We start from the raw sequence: 12,784 nt of genomic DNA on the forward strand, positions 1-12,784 counted from the left end.
TGTAAATACAGACAGAAAGTGACAGAGCTGTGTAGGAAGAGGAAGTGAGGTAGCTGGGATAATAGAGCCAACGAGAGGGCAGAACATCAAGTTATATAAAGCCTGGGTAGACAGGAAGTTGCGCCATTTGGAAGCTGCAGAGTCAGTGAGGTAAGGTGGGCTGGTGGCTTTCTGTATTTCCTTGATCTCGCTAAGGCTTTAACTCAAATTTCTGGGTCTGTGTTTTTTATTTAATGAGACAATTTAGAATATCGTTTATGTTGATTATATCTCAAACCAAGATCAGCATAAGCTCTAGTCTCGAGGAAAAAGGAGAAATAAACAGTTGTTAAAGATCATGTGTTTGTTGAATTTTAAGGACTTATGACTTGAAGCCAAATAGCAAACACCAAGTTGCCTTGTAAGTTCTCAACTCTTTGAATAAAATTCTTAAAGTGGCTAAAACAAAGAGAACTCCTTTAAAGACAACAAATCCCACAGTTTCCAGCTAGAATAAAGCATTACTGCTAAGTGGTTTTGCTCTATGGTTTGATTGACGAAGCTCAGCCAGAGAGCAGCGGTATACTAGCAGGATTTTATGCTTTTTCACTGGAGGAAAAGATGTGCAGGGTTTGCTATTATAAACAAGGGAGTAACCTTGGTCTTCCTGGGCACAACTGAGGCAAATTTACTTAAAAGGATGATTTCGTGCACATGTTCTGGGCACATGTGGCTAACTGCAGACACAGAACACCACAGTGCCCTGCTGTATATTCCTTTACAGTAAGGAAAGAGAACTATGGAATCTAGTGTATTAGTGTCTTTCCGTCTTTCTAGGTTACTGAAATGTACAGACTGTCTTCATGCATGAGGTACTGCCTAAGTAGCAAGCCTGAATCTCAGTAAAAGAGACTGTCTGAAAAAAACAAGGCAAATAGCTCCTGAAGAGCAATACCCAACGTTGATCTCTGGCTTGTGTGTGCACACACTCATACACACACACACACACACACACACACGCACGCACGCACGCACGCACGCACGCACATATCCCACACATTCATTTCAGCATATCTACACATAATTGAGAAGCATTAAAGGAAGTATATGATGTGTGAAGCTTTCTAGTAATGCAAAGAATGAAATACAAGCAATCGAGTCTTGTCTGACATGGCAGAATGTGAAGGTGCAGGTCACAGATGTTTCCAGGGCCAGCTAATGAGTGATGAATAGTGCCAACCTCCCTAAAAATGGCACTGTACCAACACCAACGTAACAAAACTCTCAAGTTCCAAGAGACTCTGCTTCCAGGAAGAAGAGACATAGGGCTTTTATTTTTGGACACAGCATTCCCCAGTGGAGCTCGGAGGAGGACAACAATTGAATGAATGGAATATCTTTATGCTGAAACAATCAACAACAACACAGCTCTGAACTATGAAAGACAAAAACAATACCAAAGCTGCTATATTTTAATGTTAAATTCTACTTAAATATGAAACCGTTACCATTAAATAAATAACAGGGAAATACAAATTGTGACAAATAGCATTGTTTGAGAAATGGAGTTGTAATGGGAAATGTCCATTGCTTATGAAGCTTGTTTGCAGATGGCTCTGTTGGCCTCCTGTTGCTCATAGGAGATCCCCCAAAGGGTGCTCTGGCGCCTTTCTGTCAAAACACAGCTATTTTCTTAATAAATATCTCAAAGCTGCTTTACCCCAAGTCTGGTCAGTTTAAGGGCTGGAAGAAGTTGTACAGACAGCACATGGGACAGGTAAAAGAGACAACACTGGCATCTGCTTTACCAATCTTCTAACCTACAGTTTGCCTCAATGTTATCCTTGGAGAGTTCTCCAGTCTACATTTATGCAGACTCCTTAACTAGTCTTCTGCTGTTGTCTATCTCACTCCTATCCAGCGGTGGAGAGCTAGCCTGGGAATTCTGGAATAAGGACTGAATCATACCATTTGCCTGCCTTCTCTACCTCCAGAATAAAACTTTAGGGGCATGACATACAAGGTCCTGCCAGTTTTCCTTAGAATTTTCACCATCTCACCAACCTCAACACTTAAGGATAAATTCTTTTTGTAAGCACTCTTTCTGATATTTGTTATAAATAAGCTAAGACTTTTGGAGGTGGGACAATGTGACTCACTATGTAGCAACTGTAGGATTCTTTGACTGGGTGCACTCAACATTCTACAGATGCCTTGAGACAATTGTGTGATGACTCAGCTGACTATCCTGGCTCCTGAAAGTGCGGCCTCAGAGAAGGCTATTTCAAATGGTCTGATGCTTGCCATCAAAAGCTTCTATGAACTCTAGATGACTCTGCAACCATTTGCACCTAGGCCATAGGTGAAGCACTTACTCTAGTGGCATAGAGGGATTGTTGTGATTGGTGGTGCTAAAGAGGCAAGGCTGTGATTGGTACACACAGAAACCTTAATTTGCATGTGAAGTATTCTGTGATTTGTCCTTTCTTGGCTGTATGCAGGCTTCTTGGGACCAGTAAATTGTGAGTTAGATAGGACACAGTCTCCTGAGCTGTATCCTCCAGTGTTGCAAGACAGGGCCTAATAGAAGACTCCATTCCAGCAGTCTTTTCTTGCCATCAGGAGCACACCCTGAGCTGATACCATAAGAACAAAGCAGCAAAACAGCAGAGTGGCAACTACAGCTGAGACCGTGGGAACAATGGTCAAGCTGTGAGAATGGCAAGGCAGCTGAAAAAGTAACATCTTGGATTCTTTGGACAAGAATGTAATATTGGCTGGTGCTAAGGGCAAAACAAAGGGCTGACCAATCCTGACTTTGTAAGCTGTAACCACGTGTAGAGCAATGGGTCCTGATGCCCCAAGCCTGAATGAAAACTGTTTTACAAAACGGCCCTACTGCTGCTCTTTGCATGTGGCCTAAATGGATGCTGTCAGAAACCATGGAAACAAAAGCTCCAAAAGGCCAGCAGCTGAAGAGCTCCTCCTGGCCTACCCAACTGAAGGACCACAGCTAGTTAGCTGTTAACTCTTTTCATCTATGAATTCCCCAAACAAGGAAGTGATAGATACAACTGTTTACCAATGACTGAAATGTAAGAAATTCTTATACATATTTTCCTGAAGTTTAAAATTTGATAACTACTCAAAGTGATATCACAAAGAACTGCTAACAGAATTTATGTAAATTATGCCAGCTAGAATTCAAAAGGTCAAATTCTTTGCTGGCTAAAAAAAATATACCTTGGGGCAAATGACAAGGCTTAGAAGGTAAAGGTGATTATCTTTAGCCCTGATGCCCTGAGTCTGATTCCTGAAACTTTCGAGGAAAGGAGAGAACTGATTCTCACAAACTGACCTCTGAGCTCCAAGTGTGCACTGGAGGTGGTGGTGGGGTGTGACGCATGTACATGTATATCCACACAAATAACTAAATACAATTAAAATATACAGTTGAGGTGGCAGTATACACAGCACTTGGGGAGCTTAGGCAGAACAAACCATCCTAAACTACATCCAAGGCCCTATTTTAGAATACTGGATAAACCTTAGAGACAACTTTCAGTGAAATGAGCAAGGGAGAAAAAGTATCTAAAGTAGCCATAGTTATAGAAACAAAAGACAGAATAATAGTTACCACAGAGGCTGAAGGAAGGAAAAAAGTTTTTAATGGGTACAGAGTTTCAGTTTCCAAGATGCAAATGGTCTAGTAATATGTTGTGTAACAGTGTGACTATACTTAACACTCACAAATGGTTCATTTGAAAATGAAGGCTGGGCACAGTGACATACACCTTTAATCCCAGCATTCAGAAGGCAGAGGTGGGTAGGTCTCTGTGAGTTCTACACTAGCCTGGTCTATATAGTGAGACCTTATCTTAAAAAAGAAAGTTATGATATATTTTATGCTACATAACTTTCAACAATAACTTAAATAAAAACTAAAACTGCATGTTACAAATTAAAAAGTTAAGTGTATATAGAGAACATGATGGAAATCTATTCTCAAGCAGGACCTGACACAGAGCACACACTGAATATGTTCTAATGACTGCACAAATTGAACAATTGCATTTAATGTAAATTTCTATTTCTAGAACATAATATCTGGTTTGTCACAGTTATTACAGTACAGAGTGAATGGATGCTTGAGGGAAAATAAAAATATTAATAGTAATAATTTAAAAACTATGTATGTGTTCTTCTGGAATAGTTAGGGAAGTGGTAGAATAAGGTGGGAACATATTATTTTGAGATATAAGAATTGGACACACGTTACATCCTTAACAAAAGAGTACTTGATAAATAATGTGGGGCATGCTGTTCAGTGAAACAGTATGTTTTTGCTATAACTAATGATGTAGCTTGACATTAGTTGATTTAGAAAGCTTTAATTATTTACTATGAGTAGGAGAAAATCTTGATGTGAATATAAAATATGGATTGTATAGTCATGTATCAGATAATCAGTTTTAGGGAGGATTATGAGTGATTTTCATTTTCCTTCCTTATAAAATGTCTAAATTTTTACAAAATGAAAAAAATCAATAAATCTTTCAACTTTAAACAAAAACTGGCACAAAGAGTGAGAAGAGATTGGCAGCAAGCTGAGTGAGCTAAACCTTAATCTTCTACAGCACAGGATGAACAAGAACTAACTACAAAGAAAGGGAAACTGAGGCAGAAAGGTAGGATAGTACTACATTCCTTGCAGGCCTTTCTGTACTTCTTGAGTTTCCATCTTCGCTGTGTTATGTTGGTTTCAAGTTTTACCAGAGACATGGTAAGGAAATACGGCTCTGAAAGTCAAGCGTCTGCTCCTGTTATATACCAGGGGCACTAGAGATTGCTCAGGGCTCCAGGGTTGCACCCCCTGCTGCTAGTCCCAGAGTCTAGGCATTACCGCCTAAGCAAGGACTGTTTTCTTCCATTGGGAATTGTTAAACTATTCTCCAGAATTTCTTTAAAAGAGAAACTAAGCAGAGAAGAAAACAGAGGTCAAAGATCCTGGGAGCTTTTAGCTTAAATCATCTCTAGCTCCTCCCTTTCCTGCAATCCCCATATATTCCTTGTCATTAAATCTTCTGCTCCTTCTACTTCCTCAGTATTTCTTCACCCTCCACCACTGACATAACCCCCATTCATTTACTTCCCCCAAATTACTTTAACATTCACTTTTTGGGGTATCTTAAACATTCACATTTCCCCCTTTCAGGTGAGTAAATTCTAGAAGAACAGCATTAGGTGGCAAAAGCCATCAAACTCCAAATCTGTTCCTTTCCCCTCAGCGGCATGACTGAGACCACGCTCATTTTAGCACAGCTTCAGTTTCCTCCACTGTGAAAGGAGCGTGAGCGTGTGGGATGCAGGCAGCTCTCTTGCAGGCTGCTGGGAGGCTCCTTTCTATAAGTCAATCTCATATACACTAAGGAAATCTGAAATAGCACAGCAGTTGTTTTATTTGGTGTATTTTCGTATTCTAAATAGAATCTCAGCTATAGAAGGTTATTATTAAATATGTCTATGGCTGATTTTCTTTAGGCTGTTATATTATCCTTTTTTAGATATGAGATTTATTAGAAATCAAAAAAAAAAAAAAAAAAGGTTATTTCCAAGACTAAAACCAGACTAAGCTTTTTACTCATGAAGTAAGTTCTACAGAGTCCAAAGAATGAAGACCATGCCATGAAGACCCCTTGTCTTCTTGGAACACTACGGCCAGCTAGTACCCAGCTCCCACCTCTAAGTGTTCCTATGTCCGAAATGAGACAGGAAGGAGTTAGCAGTGAAGAGGAGTGGGGAGGGGGAAGGAGAAAGACTCTGAGTGCAAGAAGGTGAACAATAGGAAAGGATCAGATTAGGCAGAATCTTCATTGTCATGCTAAGGTATCTGAATTGTAGACTCAAAGCAATGGGTGCAGCCTTAGGAAATTTTTAGGGAAACAGAATATGATCACATACTTTAAATTAATACAGCAATTACTGAACTTAGGACAGAAGAGTCAGAATCAAAATAAAGCCCTTAAGACAGAAGACAAAATAATTTAAAAATGTGTTGACTTTTAATATTAAATGTAAGAAGAATACAATAATTTTCAAAACCCTAAAATTAACAAATTAGTGATTTTTAAGTCACATTTATTTATTTATTGTTTGTATGTGTGCAGGTGCCACAAGGTGTGTGTGTGTGTGTGTGTGTGTACATCAGAGAACAACCTGTGCAGGAATTGATTCTTTTTCCTTCATGTGGGAGGTAGGACTAACACACGGTCAGGCTGGTGTTAAGTACCTTTCCAAAGAATTATGGCACATGGTTCCAAAGTATTCCTTGCCTATTATTGTTTTGATGCTAGTGAAAAATGCCCAAGTACAGTGTGGAGAAGGGCACAGTCCTTTTACTTCCTCTTCACCCTAGGAGCTGTGTTTCTGCTTCAAAGGCAGAACTTTTGTTACACAAAGCCCTCAAAGCTAAGGAATCTCAATCATGGCAAGTCTGAGGAGCTGTCCCTTGAAAAACAGTTCAGGTGGGATAACAGAGTTTAATGCAATTAGTTATTCAATTTAAGTCGAGAGGCCAGGGACTGTAGTTTACGCCTGTTCAATTAATGAACTTTGAGGAAAATATGTTGACTTTAAATTGTTCTGCTCTGTCAGAGGTTGAAAATTAGTACTGCAAGGATTGTTCTACTTCACTTTAAGAAAATCAGGACTGAGGAGAAAACTTGTAAAAGATTTTGTCATTCCTCAAGGAAAATAAATTAAAGGGACCTAACACTACTATTAACATTAACTTTGGCACCGTTTTCTGCATAGGAATGAATCACTTCTTAGACTGTGAATATCCAAAAGTGGAAGACTGGCAGTGTCCCACTGCGAGCAGACCCCAAACCAACAGGGATTAACTGGGAGTGTGTATAATACAAAGTAAAGGTATTTATCACACTGAAGTGACTGCACAAGTAACGATTAGTGATCAAATGAAATAGATGAGACACAAGCAAATCAGCAAGGAGGCTTGGAGATGTGAAAAAGAATTAACAGACCAACATGTATACATTGCATTATGAAAGAAAAAAGATAAACCCTATTCATGAAAGGAAAACTGAGTTAAAACAACAATGAGACCTGAATTATTCTTCAATGTCCATGTACTTTACTCTTTATTGTGGCTGTTGTTTATAAAGATAATTAAGTAATTGATGCAGTCAAGCCTTAAAGTATCAAACAAGGAATGAAATTGAAAGATGTATGTATGTATGTATATATGTATGTATGTATGTATGTATGTATTGATTGATTGGTTTTTTGAGACAGGTTTTCTGTGTGTAGTTTTGCGCCTTTCCTGGAACTCACTTGGTAGCCCAGGTTGGCCTCGAACTCACAGAGATTCGCCTGGCTCTGCCTCCCAAGTGCTGGGATTAAAGGCAGGCACCACCACCGCCCGGTGCATTTATATATTTTTATTAAAGTGTCTTTCCCAACTATTATCCTAATTTTAAATTGCACACTTATGAGACATGCTCTCATTCCTGTGTTCACCCACAAAGTGAGCTGTCTTGGCTTCTAAGAATTATTTGCCTAAAGCAAAGAAAGTGCCAACTGCAAACAACAAGGAAGAAAGCCGACTCAACAGCTAAGTGGCAAAATTAGCAGCTTTGATTGAACCACTGAACATAAACCCTTAGTATTTTTTCAATCTCCAACTTATTATCAAAAGTATATTAGAGGTTCCTTTTCATTTTCAAGAGAAGCTAACGAGGAAAGGCCCTGACATTGGCACTCTTTAGCAATAATAATGCAGGCTCCTGGCATACTCTGTGTTACTCTTAATGCCTAGTACAGCATACAATTCAGTTTCTTCCTTATTTAGCTGCTGCTGAACTGGTAGAAAAATACTGCAGGCCAGAGACAAAGGGAAACTTGGATGGAGACAATAATAATATAATTTCTTAACAATTCCCAAAGTTCATGCTCGGCCTAAAGCTGAGAAGAACCAACTGAACAGCTTCTTTATGAATGCTAAGGGGAAAACATGGAGCAAGAGGAACATCCATTATAATCAGTCTTTCTTCCTTTCACTGAGACTCTTTCAAGTTTAAAGGCTTCCAAGGTCATTTTAGTATTTTATATTTAGCACAGTTCCAATAACTAATCTAAAACATATTGTACATCGAGATGTTCCTGTGTGAGATATAAGCCACAACAAGCTCCCTGTATCTGTGGGGTCTGCATCAGCACTCAACCAACCATAGATGGAAAACAGTTTTTTAAAAATTTTGTCTGTAGTGCCCCTAACAGCAGTGGAACTGTATTTGAAATAATGGGTGATTTACCAATAGTCATAACTAAAAACAAAACTAGATTTTCTTGAGGTAATTTTAAAAACTGTGCATGTGTGCTCACCTGAATGTGCATCTGGAGGCCAGATGTCATTGCTGGGCATCTTCCTCTACTGCTCTCCACCTTGGTTCTTAGGACAAGGTCTCTTACTGAATCTTAAGCTCCTTCAATGGAATGGCTGGACTGGCTAGCCAAGGAGCCCTGCCTTCACCACTGGGGTTACTAATGTACACCACCATGTCAGTTATTCTGTGGAAGTTGGAGATCAACATTTAAAGTGCTCGTACAACAAAGCACTTTATCCACTGAGCCATTTCCCAGCTTTAAGGACTGACATAGTTTATAAAATATAAGTGTGAGACGGCCAAGAAACATTCGAGCAATTAAATAAACAGGAATAGCTAACAATACAGGAATTCACCATATCTAAGGAAAAGAAATTGTGTTCAAAAATGAACTTTTTTCAAGCCTCAGTTCCCAGTTTTTCTGTGACCACCAAGTAACCAAGACGAAAACCTCTGATTGCTATGTCAAAAGCAAAATAATATATATTCTTTGGAATCATAAGTTATAAATCTGAAATGTATCCAGGAAAGTCTACCTGTGAACCTCTGAAATGAATTCTATAATAAAGGAACCTTTTGGCAGGCTCCTGAGTGAGGTATGCCTGCTGTCTGGAGTTTTCTTCCCACCCAGCCAGCAGGGCAGACTCTGAGTTCATTATCACCTCATCAGTGAGCCTGTCAGCTGCCAACCATGAGAGAAGACTAAAGCAGTCACTAATTCCTGGCCTTTTGGCTTCTCCAAAGCAAAAGGAAATTCACAACAGATGGATACTTCTTACCCCAATGTATGCATTTGCCAGTTCTAATTTACTGGCTCGGTTAACCAAGAACAGAGGATGACTTACACTAGATAATGACACTAAAAAGGCATTGTTCAAGTATACAGTGTTGCCAGGACTCACCAGCAAGAAAGCCAAAATGCAGAGGAGGGAGAGAACATGGACCCACCTCAGATGTACTGCTAACAACAGAGTCAAATCTGCCAGAGTGTGGATGCTTAGAGGGAAAAGCAGCAGAAGAAAACTCTGGAGTTGGGGATGCTTGGTTTTTGGAGTGCTTGCCTAGATTGCTCAAGGCCCCAGGTTTAATCCCCAGTGCCACATAAAAACGGGGTGTAGTGTGCACAGCTTTAGTCTCAGAATTTAGGAATTCGAGGCAGGAGGATCAAAAGTTCAAGGTTATCTTCATGTTTTGAGTTGGAGGCCAGCGTGGGCAACATACTGACTCTGTCAAGGGAAAGGGGGAAGGAGAGGGGAGAGAATTCTGGTACAAGAGGTTAGTACAGGAGGTAAAAACAACTAGCCACACTGGCTTCAAGCAAAGACGTAGGTTCATATTACACATTTAAAAGAATGAGTAAAAATCATTCCTTCTGAGGAAAAACCCTGTGATGGCTAGGTTGTTGTCAATTTGACATAAGCTGGAGTCATCTGAGAGGAGGGAATCTTAGCTGAGAAAAGCCTCCATAAGATCAGGGCAACTGTGGGATGTTTTCTGGATTAATGATTGATGTGGGAGGGCCAAGCTTACTGTGGGTGGTGCCACCCCTGGGCTGGTGGTCCTGGGTTCTATAGGAAAGCAGGCCGAGCAACCCACGAGGAGCAAGCAGTACTCCTCTATGGCCTCTGCTTCAGTTCCTGCCTCCAGGTTCCCACCCTGAGTGCCTGCCCTGACTTCATTCAGCGATGATGGATTACAGTGCTTTTGGTTCTGGTGTTTGTTTATCACAACCACACTAAGACACACCACGTGTCTACTATTTTGGAATGCTGTGTTTAACTTCTCCCTGGATAAAATATGTTCAGTTATTTTTCTGCTACTTTTTGGTTAAAACTTCTGCTTACTAGTACTGAGAAATGTAAAGAATATTGGGAAAGTGGATTATAAGTACAATATACAGGCAGATATATAAATATATAAGAGAGTAAGATCATGGCTTCCTTACCCAGCTGTGGAGACCCCCAAAGGTTTCCTAGTAAGAACCTACTCAGGGTCTGAGAATCTGAGCTTGCTTTATCCAGCAGGGTTACATAAGGGGATGATTTGACCACAGGCACAGTTACCAGGTGTTTGGAAGGGTCTACACTAGGCTATGCGGTGTGCTTTGATCTTGCAAGGGGAATGTCTTTTGCCCCGCCCCTTGGCATTGTTATAAAAGGCCCTTTTGAATAAATGGAAAAGGCCGTTGGTATTGACCCAGGTCCTCCCAAAGCCATCCTGTGTTTCTGTCTTTCTTCTCGCCATCTAGATCTCTCTTCCTACTTAATATTTCTTGTCCCTCTCTTGCAAGAACCCTTCAAAAGGTGGGAGCTGGCCTCCCACACCCAGCTACAGTATTTGAAGCCTTTTTCAAATGGCATGGCAGTGTGATTATTTCTGTGTCCTGAAATGTAAATTTAGTTGTGTTTTGTTTGTTTGGTTGTTGTTGTTTTTCGAGACAGGGTTTCTCTGTGTAGTTTAGGTGCCTGTCCTGGATCTCGCTCTGTAGACCAGGCTGGCCTCGAACTCACAGAGATCCACCTGGCTCTGCCTCCCGAGTGCTGGGATTAAAGGCGGGCGCCACCCCTGCCCCGCATAAATTTAGTTTGATATACACTGCATACATATTAAATGCTTTGAAAATGTGAATAGTTAAACAAGTTATTTCCAAAGTGAACTAAGTTACTTCACACTGGAAGGAGGAGAAGTGAATCACTGGAGGTGAAATAACTACAGTGCCGTTTCTTTGGCTGCACCATTTCTTCTCCTACTGGTCTTACAATCCAGTCCCCAGTTCAGCACTTGGACACTGAAATCAGAATTATTCATGCTTTAGACACTGCAGAGATACTGTCCAGAATGATTTGTCAGGACGTTTAGATATTGGTGTGGGAATGTTCTAGATCAAGGGCTCAGCAGTTACAAACACTTAATCCTCTTGCAGAGGACCTGGGTTCAAGTCCTAGTACCCACTTGGCAGCTTACAGCTTTCTACAACTCGAATTCTAAGGGATTTAATGTCCTCTTCTGACCTCTGTGGGCACCAGGCAAGCATGTAATGCACATACATCCAGGCAAGCAAAAACACTTACATACATAAAATAAAATTTAATCACACACACACACACACACACACACACACACACACACACACACACACACGCTTACTATGGGCTAGGGAGGCAATCAGTGGATAGTGCTTGCCAAATAATTGGGAAGCCCTTAGTTCACAGGTGTGGCAGCCCACCTATAATTACAGAACTCAGCAGATCCCAGGGCAAGCTAGCTAGCTAGAATAGCTGAATCAGCAAGCTCTTGCTTTTTGGGAGAGAAAATAAAGTGAAGAGATTAAAGAAGACACCCGATGTCAACCTCAGGCCTCCACATGAGTGCACACACATTCTTGGAACAAATGTATGCCCAGCCCCCACCACATAGACATGGAAAAAACAAAAAAAAGAAGAAGCCAATTTCCCTCATTCCCCTCAAAATAGTTATGTTCTGAATACTGACAGTCTGGTTAAAGATGAGCCCCATTCACAACAGGGGTGGTCCCAAAATGGGCTGGTGAGATGGCTCAGAAGGTAAAAGTGATAATCTGAGTTTCATTCTCAGAACTCATGGTGGAAGAGACACAGCTAAGTTGCCCTGGGGCCTCCACCCCACAAACTATGACCCATGTGTGCCACACACCCCACACCACCCCCACACCCCCCCACACCCCCCCCCACCCCCACACCCCCCCCACACCCCCACACACCCCCACACAGCCCACACACACCCCCACACACACCCCCACACCCCACACCCCCACACACACACCCCCACACACCCCACCCCCACACCCCCCACACACCCCCACAACCCACACCCCCCACATACCCCCACACCCCCCACCCCCCCACCCCCACACACACACCCCACACACACACCCCACACACACCCCACACACACACCCCCCACACACCCCCACACACATACACAATGTGTAAACATCTTAGTTTGTGGGGAAAGAATCTCTAACAGCCATAAATAATGAAATCAGAGGTGATGTTTGTCAGAACACATTAAAGTGAGGCTTATTAAGATGACTTCATACAAATGATAATTTTCCTAGTATGTGATAAGCACCTTGGCAATATGACAGATGGAAAAGAAGTAGGCTTTTCAACTGCTCGATTTAAGAATTTTCGTTGTTGTTTTTTATTTATTTATTTTTTGAGACAGGGTCTCAGGTAGCCCAGCCTACCCTCAAACTCTCTATATTCTGAGGTCAACCTAAAACTTCTAAACTTTTTCCAGAATCCTGATTCTCCTGATCCCACCTCAAGACTCCAGGCATGAGCCACTACACCTGAGTTTTGCAGTACTGGGGATCAAACCCTGAGACTCCTGCATGCCAGGCAAGCATTCCACCACTG

The 12,784-nt window shown here is 41.3% G+C and overlaps 1 protein-coding gene across 10 annotated transcripts in view; it reads right to left on the bottom strand.

Moving 5' to 3' along the window:
- The window catches only part of Erc1 (ELKS/RAB6-interacting/CAST family member 1), a 340,148-nt gene that overhangs the window by 91,022 nt on the left and 236,342 nt on the right, over positions 1-12,784 (bottom strand). The gene's annotated exons all lie outside the window — the stretch shown is intronic.

The sequence above is a fragment of the Onychomys torridus genome, chromosome 3, assembly GCF_903995425.1.
Source record: "Onychomys torridus chromosome 3, mOncTor1.1, whole genome shotgun sequence".
Lineage (NCBI taxonomy): Eukaryota > Metazoa > Chordata > Mammalia > Rodentia > Cricetidae > Onychomys > Onychomys torridus.